The 18234-nt window shown below is 43.8% G+C and overlaps 1 protein-coding gene across 7 annotated transcripts in view; it reads left to right on the forward strand.

Annotated features, from left to right (window-relative positions):
* The window catches only part of ZC3H14 (zinc finger CCCH-type containing 14), a 223213-nt gene that overhangs the window by 146054 nt on the left and 58925 nt on the right, over nucleotides 1–18234 (forward strand). The gene's annotated exons all lie outside the window — the stretch shown is intronic.

An 18234-nucleotide genomic window follows, 5' to 3' on the forward strand; every position in this document is an offset into this window, starting at 1 on the left:
CATATTACCACAAATCCAGCCAAACCAACAGTACACAGTCAAATTTGTCATGAAACTGTTGGGCATGATGGCATCGTGCATCGCCATTGTCCCAAATGCAAGACTAAACATGCGGCCCTTACAACAGTGCCTTGCAAAACAATGGTCACAGGCACATGGTCATCTTCAAGATCTAGTGTTGATAGACCGCCAAACACACATCTCGCTTCAATGGTGGAATTCCACAAATTTAAACAAAGGGCGGCCATTTCAGGACCCTGTGCCTCACGCCATTCTTACAACAGATGCATCAATGATTGGATGGGGAGCACACTTCAACAATCACAACATTCAGGGACAATGGGACACCAAACACAAACAACTTCACATAAGTCACTTAGAACTGCTAGCGGTATTCCTAGCACTAAAAGCTTTTCAACCTCTTCTTGTTCACAAACACATTCTCATCAAAACAGACAATATGACGACAATGTACTACCTGAACAAACAGGGAGGAACCCACTCATCACAACTTTGTCTTCTAGCTCAAACAATTCGGCATTGGGCAATTCACAACAACATTTACCCTGTTGCTCAGTATATTCCAGGGATATACAATCAACTAGCAGACGTCTCAGCAGGGATCACCAGCAAACACACGAGTGGGAAATTCACACCCAAGTACTTCACAAGTACTTTCACCATTAGGGAACACCAGACATAGATGTATTCGCCACCAGCCAGAACGCAAAATGCCAAAACTTCGCATCCAGGTACCCACACCCTCTATCCATGGGCAATGCCCTATGGATCAACTGGTCAGGGATATTTGTTTACGCTTTCCCCCCTCTACCGCTCATTCCATTTCTGGTCAACAAAATGCGTAAAAAAAACTCAAACTCATACTTATACCGCCAGCGTGGGCATGTCAACCATGGTACACAACATTGTTAGACCTGTCACTAGTACCACACATCAAACTACCAAACAGGCCGGATCTGTTAACACAAAACAAACAACTGATCAGGCAGCTGAATCCAGCAATACTCAATCTAGCGATCTGGCTCCTGAAGTCTTAGAGTTTGGATATCTACATCTTCCACCAGAATGTATGGAAGTAATTAAACAAGCAAGAAAACCCACTACCAGGCCGTGCTATGCAAACAAATGGAAAAGATTTGTCTTTTACTGCCAATCCAAACACATAACACCTCTTTCCGCATCCATACAAGACATTGTAAGTTACTTACTTCATCTACAAAAAGCAAATTTAGCTTTTTCATCCATTAAAATACATCTCACAGCTATTTCAGCCTATTTACAAAATATACAAAACAAGTCTCTATTTAGAGTACCTGTCATCAAAGCCTTCATGGAAGGGCTAAAACGTATCATAACTCCAAGAACACCAGCAGTACCTTCATGGAATCTCAAAATTGTACTCACACGGCTCATGGGTCCACCGTTTGAATCCATGCATTTGTGTCAAATTCAATATCTAATGTGGAAAGTAGCATTCCTTGTTGCAATCACTTCATTACGAAGAGTTAGTGAAATACAAGCATTCACTATTTAAAACCCTTTATACAAGTACACAAACATAAGGTTGTACTTCGCACAAACCCAAAATTCCTACCTTAAGTCATCTCACAGTTTCATTTAAATCAAACAGTGGAACTTCCAGTCTTCTTCCCACAGTCAGACTCAGTAGCAGAAAGAGCGCTCCATACATTAGACATTAAAATAGCTTTAATGTATTACATTGACAGGACAAAATCATTTAGAAAAACTAAACAGTTATTTGTCGCATTCCAAAAACCCCATACTGGTAATCCTATCTCAAAACAAGGCATGGCCAGACGGATAGTAAAGTGCATCCAAACCTGTTACCTAAAAGCTAAAAGACAGCTACTAGTAACACCAAAAGCACACTCCACCAGGAAGAAAGGAGCAACAAGGGCATTTCTAGGAAATATACCAATCACAGAAATCTGTAAAGCAGCCACTTGGTCAACACCCCATACATTTACCAAGCATTACTGTGTAGATGTGTTAGCAACACAACAAGCCACAGTAGGACAGGCTGTACTAAGAACACTATTTCAAACAACTTCAACTCCTACAGGCTGACCACCGCTTATGGGAGGAGAACTGCTTTGTAGTCTATGCATAGCATGTGTATCTGCAGCTACACATGCCATTGAACGGAAAATGGCACTTACCCAGTGTACATCTGTTCGTGGCATGTTCCGCTGCAGATTCACATGCGCCCATCCTCCTCCCCGGGAGCCTGTAGCCGTTTAAGTTACATTTAAATGTGTACATATGTATATGTTCGATGGCATGTGTAGCTGCAGATACACATGCTGTGCACATCCCGCCATCTGGTGTTGGGCTCGGAGTGTTACAAGTTCTTTTTCTTAAAAAGAAGTCTTTTCGAGTCACGAGACCAAGGGACTCCTACCATTTCGACTCCATTGCGAATGGGCGTCGACTCCATATTAGATTGTTTTTTTTCCGCCATCGGGTTCGGATGTGTTCCTTTTCGCTATGTGTTTCGGGTCGGAAAGTTAGTTAGAATCTCGGAAAAATAGTCGGTATTGTTTGCGTTCGGTATCGGGTTAGTTACAACAGATCGACACCGATTTTGGAAGAGGTCTGGTGGCCCTTTGGGTTTTTTTTCGATCCCCCGTCTGGGCCTGGTCGGCCCGGCCACGTGTCTCTTCAAGGCTGATGGAACGAACCCCATTCCGCTTCTGCCCAAAATGCCACAACAAGTATCCATATACGGATCAACATCTGGTCTGTAACTTGTGTTTATCGCCAGAACACAAGGAAGATACTTGTGAGGCCTGTCGAGCGTTTCGGTCCAGAAAGACACTCAGGGACCGAAGAGCAAGAAGACTGCAAATGGCGTCGGCGCCGACAGGACAAGGGCGTTTCGAGGAGGATGAAGAAATATTCTCCACCCACGATTCGGACTCAGAGGAGATCGAGCACGAGGAAACGTCGAAAACCGTGAGTAAAAAATAAAAAGAAAAAACTCACAAGAAGACCGCTAAAGCCCAGGGGACGCCACCGCCAACAGGCCATGGCTTAACCCGAAAGATAGGTGACCGATCATCGGCACCGAAAAAGGGCACGCTGGTGTCGAAGTCATCCGACTCCGGTCGAGATACCGGCACACAGCAATCTCGGGCCCGAGATAGTGGCTCCGAGCAGGTTCGGCAGCGAGACAGCGGCACCGAGAAAGCACTACACCGAAAGTAAAGAAGGTTTCGTCGGAACCGAAAAAAGCAGCCGAAAAGGTTTCGGTACCGAAACATCCGGCCTCGGAACCTAAAACAAGTTCCTATTCAGAGGAACAAGGACTGTCCTCACAAATGAAGATACATAGATTTGGACAGGAATTAGAGACAATGGAGCCAGATTACACACAAAGACGGCTCCATATTCAAAAAGATACAGGGAAGATCAGCACTCTTCCTCCAATTAAAATGAAACGCAAACTTTCCTTTCAAGAAAAGGACAAACAGCCACAGGCAAAGGTGGCTAAACAAGTAACACCGCCACCATCCCCACATCACTCTCCACAACCATCACCAGTAGCCACTCCACCAATGATGCAATCCCCAACTCATACAGGGATGAGTCAAGATGACCCTGACGCATGGGACCTTTATGACACACCAGTGTCAGATAATAGTCCTGAGTGCTATCCAGCTAGACCGTCGCCACCAGAGGATAGTACAGGCTACGCACAAGTGGTGTCAAGAGCAGCGGCATTTCATAATGTCAGCCTTCATGCAGAGCCCATTGAAGACGACTTTCTTTTTAATACACTGTCGTCCACACACAGCCAGTATCAGAGTCTTCCTATGCTACCCGGAATGCTAAAACACTCCAAACAAGTGTTTGAGGAGCCTGTTAAAGGAAGAGCCATTATTCCAAGAGTAGATAAAAAATATAAACCGCCACCAACAGACCCAGTGTACATTACACAACAGCTAACACCAGTCTCTGTTGTAGTAGGAGCAGCGCGCAAAAGAGCCAACTCGCATACTTCAGGAGATGCACCACCTCCAGATAAAGAAAGTCGCAAATTCAATGCTGCAGGGAAAAGGGTGGCGGCACAGGCAGCAAACCAGTGGCGTATCGCAAATTCACAAGCTTTGTTAGCCAGATATGATAGGGCCCATTGGGATGAAATGCAACACTTTATTGAACATTTACCCAAGGAGTTCCAAAAAAGAGTGCAGCAAGTAGTAGAAGAAGGACAGAGTATCTCCAATAATCAGATACGGTCAGCAATGGATGCTGCAGACACAGCTGCTAGAACTGTCAACACAGCAGTAACAATAAAGAGGCATGCATGGCTGCGTACATCAGGATTTAAACCAGAGATACAGCAAGCTGTGCTGAATATGCCATTCAACGGACAGCAGTTGTTTGGGCCGGAGGTGGACACTGCGATCGAAAAACTTAAAAAGGACACTGACACAGCCAAAGCCATGGGCGCACTCTACTCCCCACAGAGCAGAGGCACATTTCGAAAGACACAATTTCAAGGGGGGTTTAGAGGGCAAAGCACAGAAGCCACAACCTCACAAACAAGGCCCACTTACCAGAGCCAGTATCAGCGAGGAGGTTTTCGGGGACAGTATAGAGGGGGACAATTTCAAAAGAATAGAGGAAAGTTCCAAAGTCCCAAAACTCCTCCAAACAAACAGTGACTTCAAGGTCACAAATCCCCAACACATAACACCTGTGGGGGGGAGACTAACCAAGTTCTACAAACATTGGGAAGAAATTACAACAGACACCTGGGTCTTAGCAATTATCCAGCATGGTTATTGCATAGAATTTCTCAAATTCCCTCCAAACGTCCCACCGAAAACACACAATATGTCAAAACAACATATAGATCTTCTAGGACTAGAAGTTCAGGAATTGCTACACAAAGAAGCAATAGAATTAGTGCCAAAGCAACAGAAAAACACAGGAGTTTACTCCCTGTACTTTCTGATACCCAAAAAAGACAAGAGTCTAAGACCTATACTAGATCTCAGAACATTAAATACCTACATCAAATCAGATCACTTTCACATGGTCACATAATCCCACTGCTCAAACAACAAGACTACATGACAACACTAGACCTAAAGGATGCATATTTCCATATACCAATACATCCTTCACACAGAAAGTTCCTAAGGTTTGTATTCCAAAGGGTACATTACCAATTCAAAGTGTTGCCTTTTGGAATAACAACTGCGCCAAGAGTTTTTACAAATTGCCTAGCAGTAGTAGCTGCACATATCAGAAGGCAGCAAATACATGTGTTCCCGTACCTAGACGATTGGTTAATCAAAACCAACACGCTAAAACGGTGTTCACAACACACAAAATATGTCATAGAAATCCTCCACAAACTAGGTTTCTCAATCAACTACACAAAGTCACACCTTCTGCCGTGTCAAACACAGCAATACTTAGGGGCGACAATTAATACAGAAAAAGGGATTGCCACTCCAAGTCCACAAAGAGTTCAAACATTTCACAATGTAATACAGGCCATGTATCCAAAACAACAGAAACAAGTAAAAATGGTGATGAAACTACTAGGCATGATGTCTTCATGCATAGCCATTGTCCCAAATGCAAGGTTGCACATGCGGCCCTTACAGCAGTGCCTAGCATCACAATGGTCACAAGCACAGGGTCAACTTCTAGATCTGGTGTTGATAGACCGCCAAACATACATCTCGCTTCAATGGTGGAACAGTATAAATTTAAACCAAGGGCGGCCTTTCCAAGATCCAGTGCCACAATACGTGATAACAACAGATGCCTCCCTGATCGGGTGGGGAGCACACCTCAATCAACACAGCATCCAAGGACAATGGGACATACAGCAAAAACAGTTTCACATAAATCACTTAGAACTGTTAGCAGTATTTCTAGCGCTAAAAGCATTTCAACCCATAATAAGCCACAAACACATTCTTGTCAAAACAGACAACAATGTATTACCTAAACAAACAAGGAGGGACACACTCAACACAGTTGTGTCTCCTGACACAGACAATATGGCATTGGGCGATTCACAACCACATTCGCCTAATAGCACAATTTATTCCAGGAATTCAGAACCAGTTAGCAGACAATCTCTCTCGGGATCACCAACAGATCCACGAATGGGAGATTCACCCCCAAATACTAAACTCTTACTTCCAGATTTGGGGAACACCACAAATAGATCTATTTGCAACAAAGGAAAACGCAAAATGCCGATACTTCGCATCCAGGTACCCACAGGATCAGTCTCAGGGCAATGCGTTATGGATGAGTTGGTCAGGGATATTTGCTTACGCTTTTCCCCCTCTCCCACTCCTTCCATATCTAGTAAACAAATTGAGTCAAAACAAACTAAAACACATACTAATAGCACCAACATGGGCTAGACAACCTTGGTACACAACACTACTAGACCTTTCAGTAGTGCCTCATGTCAAACTACCAAACAGACCAGATCTGTTAACACAACACAAACAACAGATCAGACATCCAAATGCAGCATCGCTGAATCTAGCAATTTGGCTCCTGAAATCCTAGAATTCTGACAATTAGACCTCACACAAGAATGTATGGAGGTCATAAGGCAAGCTAGAAAACCTACCACTAGACACTGCTATGCAAATAAGTGGAAAAGATTTGTTTATTACTGCCATAATAATCAAATTCAACCCTTACACGCTTCTGCCAAAGATATAGTAGGATACTTACTACATTTGCAAAAGTCAAAGCTAGCTTTCTCTTCCATAAAGATACATCTTACCGCAATTTCAGCTTACCTGCAAATTACGCACTCAACTTCATTATTTAGGATACCAGTCATAAAAGCGTTTATGGAAGGCCTAAAGAGAATTATACCACCAAGAACACCACCAGTTCCTTCATGGAACCTCAACATTGTCTTAACACGACTCATGGGTCCACCTTTTGAGCCCATGCACTCTTGTGAAATGCAATACTTAACATGGAAAGTTGCATTTTTGATTGCCATCACATCTCTAAGAAGAGTGAGTGAAATTCAAGCATTTACCATACAAGAACCATTTATTCAAATACACAAGCATAATACACAAGCATAAAGTAGTTCTACGGACAAATCCAAATTTTTTACCAAAGGTTGTATCACCGTTCCACTTGAATCAAACAGTAGAATTACCAGTGTTCTTCCCACAGCCAGATTCTGTAGCTGAAAGAGCACTACATACATTAGACATTAAAAGAGCGCTAATGTACTACATTGACAGAACAAAACTAATTCGAAAAACAAAACAATTATTTATTGCTTTCCAAAAACCTCATACAGGAAATCCAATTTCTAAACAAGGCATTGCTAGATGGATAGTTAAGTGTATTCAAACCTGCTATCTTAAAGCAAAGAGAGAACTGCCTATTACACCAAAGGCACACTCAACCAGAAAGAAAGGTGCTACCATGGCCTTTCTAGGAAATATTTCAATGACCGAAATATGTAAGGCAGCAACATGGTCTACGCCTCATACATTTACCAAACACTACTGTGTAGATGTGTTAACTGCACAACTAGCCACAGTAGGTCAAGCTGTACTACGAACATTGTTTCAAACAACTTCAACTCCTACAGGCTGAACCACCGCTTTTGGGGAGATAACTGCTTACTAGTCTATGCACAGCATGTGTATCTGCAGCTACACATGCCATCGAACGGAAAATGTCACTTACCCAGTGTACATCTGTTCGTGGCATTAGTCGCTGCAGATTCACATGCGCCCACCCGCCTCCCCGGCAGCCTGTAGCCGTTTAGAAGTTGATTTTGAACATTTGTAAATTTGTAAATATATTACTTTAAACTTCATTATGTACATACGTATTCACTCCATTGCATATGGGCACTATTACTAGTATACACAACTCCTACCTCACCCTCTGCGGGGAAAACAGTCGACGCCCATGCGCAATGGAGTAGAAATGGGAGGAGTCCCTCGGTCTCGTGACTCGAAAAGACTTCTTCGAAGAAAAACAACTTGTAACACTCCGAGCCCAACACCAGATGGCGGGATGTGCACAGCATGTGAATCTGCAGCGACTAATGCCACGAACAGATGTACACTGGGTAAGTGACATTTTCCATATCTCTATTCCATTGCATGGACATCTCTTTCTTTACACTCTATCACTCCTACCTTACCTTCTGACGGGAAAACAATCTAAGATGGAGTCGATGCCCATGCGCAATGGGGCCGAAAAGGAGGAGTCACTCTGTCCTGTGACTTGAAAATACTTCTTTGAAGAAAAACAACTTTAAACACTCCGAGCCCAACACTAGATGGCAGGACCTGTGCATAGCATGTGAATCTGCAGCGGAACATGCCACAAACAGATTTACACTGGGTAAGTGACATTTTCCATTTTCCACCACCTCCTGGGGCAAAATTATTTTCTGATGTGAGAGAGGTTCAGTGGCCTCCCCCGCAGCCCTGGGGACCTCCACCTCCCCTGGGCATTGAAGAAATTAGGTGCGTGGGGGGCCACGCTGACCCACTCAGACCCTTGTGCACCCACTCACAGCCCCACTCAGACCCTCGTGCACCCACTCACAGCCCCACTCAGACCCTCTGACACCTACTGCACCCACTCTCAGACCTCTGCAGACACTGACTCACCCACTAAGACACGGATGTATGCACTCTCAGACCCAGAGACTCTCACAGCCACTCTCACTCCCAGATACACCCTCTTACACCTATTCTCACACCCAGAGAGATAGGCTGTGGCCAACTGCCACTGTGCATGGCCAAAGGACTGTGTGCAGAGTAGGGCTGGGTTGTTAGAGGGGTTGGACACAGGGGCTGGCTGCCGGCCCCTGCTGTGGACAGGCGAAGGCAGTGCATGGTGCAAGGTTGGGTGCTCATAGGGGGTTGCCGCATGCCAGGCCCTGTGGCCAACTGCTGCCGCGCGCATCTGAAGGCTGTGTGCTGTGGTGCTTGGATTAATTTATAGTAATGAAAATTACTACCTTAGGGCACGGGTTATATTAAACTGAGTCAACTTTAACTATAACAGGTGAATTTCTGTGGCTTTGTACATTTAAAATGTGAGCCTAACTATAGCGTTCCTGTAACCTTTGTTTTTTTTCCAATGAATATATATATATATAGGCATGGTGGGGGCACAAGTTCTAGTGCGCTCAATAATGTATAACTGGTGAATGTAGTGTTGGTGTATATATAGTTTCCTAACTATAACTTTTTTTCCATTGAATTTCAGTGCTTTTTCAAATAGTACATTACAGTGTCGCAAGTGGAGAGTTATCTTGGGCGTCATACAGTACAGAGTAGGAGAGTGTTGTAAAGTCTTTTGTCATAGACTGGAGTATTGTACATTGTAATCAAGTGAAGTTTGGTGTAGTAACGTATTGTGCAGTGTAGTATAGTGTTGTATATTGTAGTGCCATGGTGTCTCATATAGTGGAGTCAAGTATTGTAAAATGGAGCAGAGAGTTGTACAGTGGAATTGAGTGTCATAACAGTAGAGTAAGGAGACATAGATTGTAGTGGAGTAGAGTGTTATAGAGTGGCATAGAGTTTTGTACAGTGTTGTAAAACGGAGTTGTATACATTGGAATGGAGTGTTGGGCAGTGGAGCGGTGTAGACTGGAGTATAGTACAGTAAGAGGGATAAAGTGTAGTACAGTGGAGAATAGTGGTGTGGAGCACACTTGAGTAGGGTAGTGCAGAGTCATAGAGTGAAGAGGCATGTTCTAGACTATAGTGGTGTGGAGTGGCATAGCGTACAGTCGAGTCAAGTGTCATAAATTTTAGTATTGTGTTGTACAGAAGAGTGTAGTGGGGTTTCGTAGAGTATTGAAAAGTGATGTAGACTAGAGTGACATACATTCTACTTAATATTTTTAGAGTGTAGTGGTGTACAGTACAGTGTTATGTAGTGTGGAACAGTGGATTGGCATACAGTGTTATAGAGTACAATGACATTGAGTGGCGTAGAGTGGAGTGGCGTACACTGGAATAGTGGAGTAAAGTGGGGTGCAGTGACATCCACAGGGTTCCATGTAGTAGACTATAGTATCGTAGAGTGGAGTGGCATATTCTGTTGTACAATGTTGTACAGTGGAGTGAAAGGGTATAGGCAGGAGCAAAGTGTTGAAGAGTGGCATACAGTGTAGTATATAGTTGTAGAGTGAAGTTGCTTAGAGTACAGTAGTGTGTAAAGCAATGGAGCTGCATAGAGTGGATTGCTATACAGTAGCATGAAGAAAGGTAAAGTCATGTACAGTGGAGCAGAGTCGAGTGATGTAATGTGGAGTAAAGTACAATAGAGTGTATTGGTGTGTCATAGAGTAGAGTGGTGTGGAGTGTACTGTGTACGTAGGTAGTAAACGTTTATCAATTGGAGTGAGGTCTTGGACAGTAGAGTGGAGTGCTGTGTCATGTGTCCTATAGTGAAATAGAAGTGTACAGGCATAGAGTGAGCATAGAGTTGGACAATGGAGTGTGTGGTAACAGAGTGGAGTAGAATGTCGTAGAGTGCCATGAAGTGAAGTAGACCTTTATAGAGAGGAGCTATGTAGAGTGGAGGACAGTGTCATACAATGGAGCGATGTAGAGTGAATTACCATAAAGTGGAGTAGCATACATTGGAATATTGTACAGTGGACTGTGGAGAAGTGGTGTGGCATAGAGTTGAGTGGTGTACAGAGGAGTGGCTTAGAATGGAGTAGGGAACAGTGGATTAGCATAGAGTGGGGTGGCATACATTGAAGTGGCATAGCGTAGAGTTGGGGAAACTTATAAATTGGAGTGGCGTCTTCTACAGTAGAGTGGAGTGCTGCGTCGTAGAGTGCTTTACAATAGAGTTTACGGCATAGAGTTAAGTGCAAATCTGGACAGTTTATAGAGTGGAGTTAAATAGAGTGGAGAAGAGTACACTGGAGTGACATAGAGTGGAGTAGTGCAGGCTGATATGGTGTACAGTGTAGTAGTTTATAGAGTAGTAGTGTAGAGTGGTGTGGAGTAAAGTTTGATAGTGTGGTTTAGACTGGAGTGGTGTATTGTGGGATGGGGTAAAGCGTAGCAACATACACTGTAGTGGCGTACAATAGAGTGGGAAAGAGTGGAATACCATGCAGTAGATGGGCAAATATTGAAGTTGCATACAGTGTAAATGTGCAAAGTGGAGTACAGTGGAGTGGCCTAGAGTAGAATGGCATACAGTACAATAGCGTAGAATGGAATAGCTACAGTGGAGTGCTGTAGGCTGAAGTAGCGTGCAGTGTAGTGGGGTAAAGTGAAATAGCATATAATCGAGTGGCGTCCAGTGGACCAGCGTGGCATGGAGTGGCGTAAAGTGGAGTGGTGTACACTGGAGTGGCATAGAGTAAAGTAGCATATAGTAGAGTGGCATACAGTTGAATAATGCACATTGGAGTGGTGTACAGTAGAGTGGCGTAGACTAGAAGAGCGTATAGTGGAGTAGCATACAGTGAAGTGGTGTATACTGGAGTGGAGTATACTGGAATGTGATAGAGTGTAATAGCATACAGTGCAATGGTGAACAGTGGAGTGGCGTCCAATGGAAAAACGTAGAATGGATAGGGGTAGGGTGGACTGACATGCACTGGAGTGGCATAAAGTAGAGTAGCATACAGTGGAATAGCATAGAGTGCAGTGGCATACAGTGGAATGACAGAGAGGAATAGCTTATACTGGATTATCGTATAGCGGAGTGGCATACAGTGAAGAGGTGTACAATGAATAGGCGTAGAATTGAGTTGCACACAGGGTAAACACCATAGAGTGGACTGGCATAGAGTGGAGTATACAATTCAATAGCATAGCATAGAATGGAGTGGTGTAGTGAGTGTTGTACAGTGGAGTGGGTTAGAGTGTAATAACATATAAAGGAGTGCTGTAGACTGGAGTGGCGTACAGCGACATGAGGTAGAGTGCAATAGCATAAAAAAGAGTTCCGTACATTGGAGTGGGGTCCAATCCAATAGTATAGAATGAAGTATCTGAGAGTGGAATGCCATACACTGGAGTGGTGTAGAGTGGAGTAGCATACAGTGTAGTGGCATAAAGTGGAATAGCGTACAGTGGAGTTTTGTACAGTGAAGCAGCATACAGTGGAATGCTGTAGCGTGGAGTAGCATCTAGTGGAGTGATGTAGACTGGAGTAGCTTACAGTGTAATGTTGTAGAGTGGACTCTCATACAGTGGAGTTGTGTAGAGTGGAATTCCATATTGTGGAGAGGCTACAGTGGCGCGACATACAGATATATGTGAAATTTAGCAGCAGTGTGGATTATTGTGTGCATAGTAATGCAAAACAGCAAATTGTGCTGTCTTGGGTTTCTCCAGATTCACCTATCCATGCAGGGCTATGCATGTAGGCCTTGCATTCCTTTGTAAATCTGAATTAAGCATTGTATTGCACATGTGACACCATGAGTGACGCAAGATTACCACAATCCAGTAAAACAACTAGGCCTTAGTTATGTTTTGGGTGATGGTATACCGTGATAACTTTGCAGTAATCTGTGGTATATAGCGGTGACAAGCCAGTATATCATTAGGTAATGGCTGTTTTCTGAGAATGAAAAGGCATCTATGATGTTTTTACTACTTTGGCTGTGTTCAGTGTAAGAGCCTTAGATATAGGTAGGTAGTAGGTCCCTATCTATTACCACTTTATTAAATTAGTAATAGGCAGAGAAATGTATTTATATTTTTAAAGGGTGTTGTGTGCGCCCCCTCTACTTTAAGTATTCATTGTGGGCCCTGGTGGATGGGGTCCTTGGGCCTAATTAGGTTCCAGAAGGGGGACAGTGCATCTCCCTCCCCCCCTTTTTCTACTGAGGCCCTAGGGGATGGGGTTCTTTGGGCCCTCAGAGGCTTGTGTATTGGGACCATGCGCCCCAAAACCCTTTGTTCCCCGAGCATTGGATTGGATGGGGGGTGGGGAGGGTGAGTTAAATAGAAACACAGGAGCACATGCTGCTCTATTTAAAAAAATAAATAAAAATGCAGCAGTTTGGCGGACCCTCTACAAATTTCCTACAAAATGTAAAGAACAAAAACATGGTATTGCTCCCGTCATTCTTACCCTGCCCCTTATCTTTTTTTTGTAGGATTCAGGATGTAGTAGTCTTGAGTCCTAAGACGGCTGCCACCACTTTGTGGTTGATGTGGTGGAAGCCAATCAGATCTCAACATCCTTAGTAGCATGATAAATACAATTTTCTTTATCCTTTATTGCTCAATAACTACTGAACGGATTTACACCAAATCACAAAAAACACTCTTTGTGGACCAAGATCCAGCTTTCTGCCAAATCCGTTCAGTTGTTAGGGCTGTAGCTCTGTCTAAAGTTCCAATGGAAAAATGAATTGGGAAAACACGTTTTGGGACCACCCTTTTTCTCGGCCCCCACATTACAGATCCCCCAAAACTATCAGTGTGCAAACTAGTCAAAAAGTAGCACTTTTCTGGGAAAGTTTTGTGGAGCTTTGTCAAGCAGTGCCAAAGTTATTAGAAACATACATGGTGTAGTTACAGTTAGGTCAGGCTTTCCATAGGGAGAGCATTCTTTGTTTTGTTAATAACTGTGGTGCTGTTTGACAAATCTACATGTAAGTTTTAAAGGTTGACTCACCTCAGCCATTTACTAGAAAATGTATGGGTTATCCGTCAAGTTGAGTCTGAGAAAGAAGGAAGTCTTAAAATGCTTTTTTTCAAATGCAATTTATATAATGGAAAATTAAACGATAGAGAAAAAAAACAAGCTGAACAGAATTATACCAAATAAGCAGAAAGCTAGCTCTTTACACAGAAAGAGTGCTTTTAAAAAAAAAAATTTTTATATAACTTTTCTATTTATACCGTTACAGTCCAGAGTTGCAACACACTACAGAAATTATTACAGAGAATATTGTAAATGTTAATGGTGATTGAGAAGTAATGAGTTAAGTTTACATATATCGTTGAGCAAAAAAACAACAGGTTCATATATATAACATATTTTCAGTGCTCTAATAGGCACTAAATTAGTGACCAATAAGGTGCCGATAGATAGAGATTGTTTAAGAACTGAAGAAAGCGCAAACCAAACAAAGTGAGTGAACATTAGGGAGGCTGAGATATTTACCTGAAAAGCAAGCTTTTTGTGATTTGCTGTAAATCTGTTCAATAGTTTTTGAGAAATTAAGGTTCAGTATTTATAGATATATTGACAGTTGCTATCCAGGTATACTCTAATTAGCCACTTTTAAGGGGATCAGTCAATCCTGATTGGTGGGTCATACCCAAAACAATATGTAACAGCCACCATTGTGGGCCTCAGGCATATGGTCCCATCGTCACTGAAAAGGAATTAAAAAGATATATAAAGGAGGAGGGTGAGCACACACTGGCCCCAAGAGGCATGTGGAGGTGTCTAAAAGGGCCCTCCCTTGATTAGCCAGACACAACATGAATTACAAGTTCTGACAGCCGTTGCAGTATTCTGGGACATTTTGAAGTGCATTGTAGTGAAAGGATGTTTTTGAGGGTCACGAAACAGAGCACATATAAAGGGTGATGACAGATTTTAGTCACAACATACATCATTTGTTGTTGATACCATACTAATTTTAGCAATTGTGGTGTATACTAGGGTGATTTTACCCTGTGTAAAATGCTTATCTGCTTTGATTTGATGAACCATATCTGAGAGAAAACAGTTTTTTTTTTCGCAGTGGTTGTGGAAGATGCTAAAATGAGACAATAGTTTCTGTAAATTCAAACCATCTTCCTCAGCTATGTGAGACTAAAGTCCGACATAGTGAGTAGAGCATACACTTCCAACAGAAGCCACATCCTGCCAGTTGTTTCCCACTGTTTTACTGCTGCCTCCCAGAGTTTCCTGGTGAACCACTAGACTGCAAACATTCTTATTTATGACAAAAAAAGTGGCACATCAGAAAGCCATTTTGATGGAATCAAAGCTGTGAAACAGAAAGCATGACCTACCGAGGAAACTGCAGTAAATGAAGAGTTGAGGAAGTGTGATAACAAAAAAGTCTCCCATTATGTCCCCGCCAGAAAACAAAGCCCAAGTATAGCCCACATAGCACCACCACCCATCTAATATAGCCCAGTGATAGAAATGTGCAAAATGCTTAAGTAACTTGTGAAACAAATGATAGTCATCTTATCAATTGGTTAAAAACATAAAAATAGCCACTAGTTCAAAAGCCCTTCGTCACTACCTGGGAACATTTTACATTTCTAGGGCATTAACCGTAACCCTAATTCGTTCATTTCTAAAGGAAATGTTTTGGATTTTACATTTTTGATTATGTCAAGATATGCTACACCTTTAAATACATAGGCCCTCATAATGACATTGGTGGTAAAAACCGCCTACCACCGCGGCGACTGCTGCCAAAAGACCGTCGCCCCTGCTACCATCCGTCTGCCATATTATGACCACAGACGAATTTCCGCCACAGGAAGGGGAGAAATCCAGCTGTGCCCATACTGGTGGAGGGCGGTAAGGCGGCGCTGCTACCACCAGCAGGGCCACGCCAGTAGACCGCCGCCAGCCGTATTATGACAATGCGGCCTGGCGGTGTTCTGCTGGTGGGCGTTGTGTGTGTGGGGCAGGGGATGTGTGCATGTATGTGTGAGTGTGTGCCTGAATGCGAGTGTGTGTTTAGTGTTGTTTGCGTGTGTGTATGTATGGAAGTGTGAGTGCGTGCATGTATGGAAATGTGAGTGCGTGTATGTATGGAAGTGTGAGTGAGTGTATTTGCGGAATTGGAATGCGTGTCTCCAAGTATGTTTTGATGTGTGTGCGTGGATGGATGAATGCATATGTGTATGTATGTGTGAATGAGTGTGAACGGCAGGGGTGTGGATGTATGGGGGTTGTGGGGGTGTTTGGAGAGGTATGGGGGAGTGAGGGGGCCTCCTATCAGTGACAGGGGAAAGAATTCCCTGTCACTGATAGGGCCTACCGCCATTGGTTTTTGTGGCGTTAACGAACATCACAAAAACCATGGCGGTAGGCAGGGACATAATACTGTTGGCGGTCCCATGGCGGCTGCTGGGCTGGAGATGGTCATCTCCAGCCCGGTGGCTGCTACCACCATGGTAGTCGGAGTGGCACATTGGCGGGTTGGCTGAAGTCATAATGTGGCGCTAAGTACCACCATCCTGTTGGAGGTACTACCGCCACATTAGCGCCGACCGCCGGGGTCATAATGACCCCCATAATGTTAACACTCTAGTTGTTCATTAGATCACTGCAGGGAGGGAGAGGGCATGAACTTCAACAACGGAGGACGGGGGGGCGGAGCTATGCAAAGGCAGCAAGCTGACCATGCTGGATGCTGGACAGACAGGAGGGGCAGTTGGAGCACAACATACCATGTAGCGTAGGCAGGGGTGAGGAGCAACACAGCAGACCATGGAGGGAAGAAATGAAGGGTAGGGGCACGAACCCTGACAACGGAGGCTAGGAGGCAGGGCAACTTTTTGACCCTACAGGGAAGGCAGAGGGGCAGTTGCAGCACAACAGACCATGCAGGGCAGGCAGGAGATGCAGTGGCAGTAGCAGCTAATTGGACCGTGGTTGGCAATAGGGAGGGAGCAATCATACAGCAAAGGCAAGAGAGGCTGTGACAGCACAACAAAAAATGGGAGGCAGGAGGGAGGGCAGGAGCGATGGGGTAGGGGCACAGATTCTGATAATGGAGGGCTGGAGGAAGGTGCCAGGGACAGCAGGCTTACTGCACAGGGCAGGCACCAAGGGTAGTGGCAGCACAGTAGGTCATGGAGGGCAATAGAGAGAGGTTGGGAGCACGACAACAGAGGGCAGGGAAGGGGGGGCATGGACAGCAGTCTGACCACGCAGGGCTGGTGGAGGGAGCAGTGGCAGCACAATGCACCAGGGAGAGCAGGGTGGATGGGCAAAGGCAGGCGTATGGACAATGCAGGGCAGGTGGGAGGTAAGCAAGAGAAGCAAGCTGACTATGCAGGGCAGGCACAATGGGCAGTGGTGGCACAGCAGACCTTGGAGGGCAGGAGGTGTGAAGCAAGGATACACCAAAGGCCCATGGAGGGCATGATGGAAGCGATAGGGGCACATACTCAGGCAACTGAAGGGGAGGGGGGACAAGCTGATAACACAGGGCAGGTGGGAGGGGGAGTAGCCACACAGCAGACCATGGAGGTCAGAAGGGAGCAGGATAGAACCTGCACACAGAGATCTAACTTTAGAGAGGGGGCAGGGGCAGCAAGCTGACAGGGTAGGGCAAGGCAGCGTTGACGGGGTAGTAAGCTGTTGACAGAGGGACTTGCAGAGGGTGAATGAGGGGAGACGAGGGCAGTCAGTGATTTGAAATGTCATCAGTAATTTATCAGTTATGTCATTTAATATGTCATGAGTGATGTCATAAGTGAAGTCCTAAGCAGAACATTGCGAGGGTGCAGGTTTTAATAGGCTCAGTAAACTAGAACTAATGCATTTCAGTAAATGTTTTTGTTTTTAAAACAATAGTTTTTATATCCTGTGCTTTTTTCAGTGAATTTATGTTTTTTTTTTTAAGTGTAAGCTAAAATCTTAGTACCTTAGTTAACTATAACATAACTTTAACCTGAGCAAATATCTCTATATATATCTGTATTTATATATATATATATATATATGTGTGTGTGTGTGTGTGTGTAATATTCTATTTATTATCATTATTGAGGGTGTAGAGGAGCCTTGACTCAATGACTCGTGAGGCAAAGTCAAGCGAGTTATAAAACCCTTCCCTTCCCTCAACAATGGCAATTAATAGCAAATTATGTTCTGTGCATATATAGTTTATACCATGTTTTTTTTAATTAATAGGTACATGTTTTAACAAAAGGTACTTAGTCAAAACAAGGCTGCAGGGGGGTAAATTTGTGTGGTATGATAAAATCACATTGGAGAGACCTTGTGAGTTTTAGGAGTTTTGATGAACTGTGATAATAGCGTCAAGTTTGTTGTTTGCACTCTGAATAAATGCGCGGACACTCTATTAGTACGATTACTTCAATTAATGTGTTATTGGGACACGTTTATTTTGACTACCATAGTCTAAATTTATATGTTTACACAGATACTCACACGCACGCAAGATAGCTCCATGAGTTAAACACTCATAAATTCCTT

The sequence above is a fragment of the Pleurodeles waltl genome, chromosome 9, assembly GCF_031143425.1.
Source record: "Pleurodeles waltl isolate 20211129_DDA chromosome 9, aPleWal1.hap1.20221129, whole genome shotgun sequence".
Taxonomy (NCBI): domain Eukaryota; kingdom Metazoa; phylum Chordata; class Amphibia; order Caudata; family Salamandridae; genus Pleurodeles; species Pleurodeles waltl.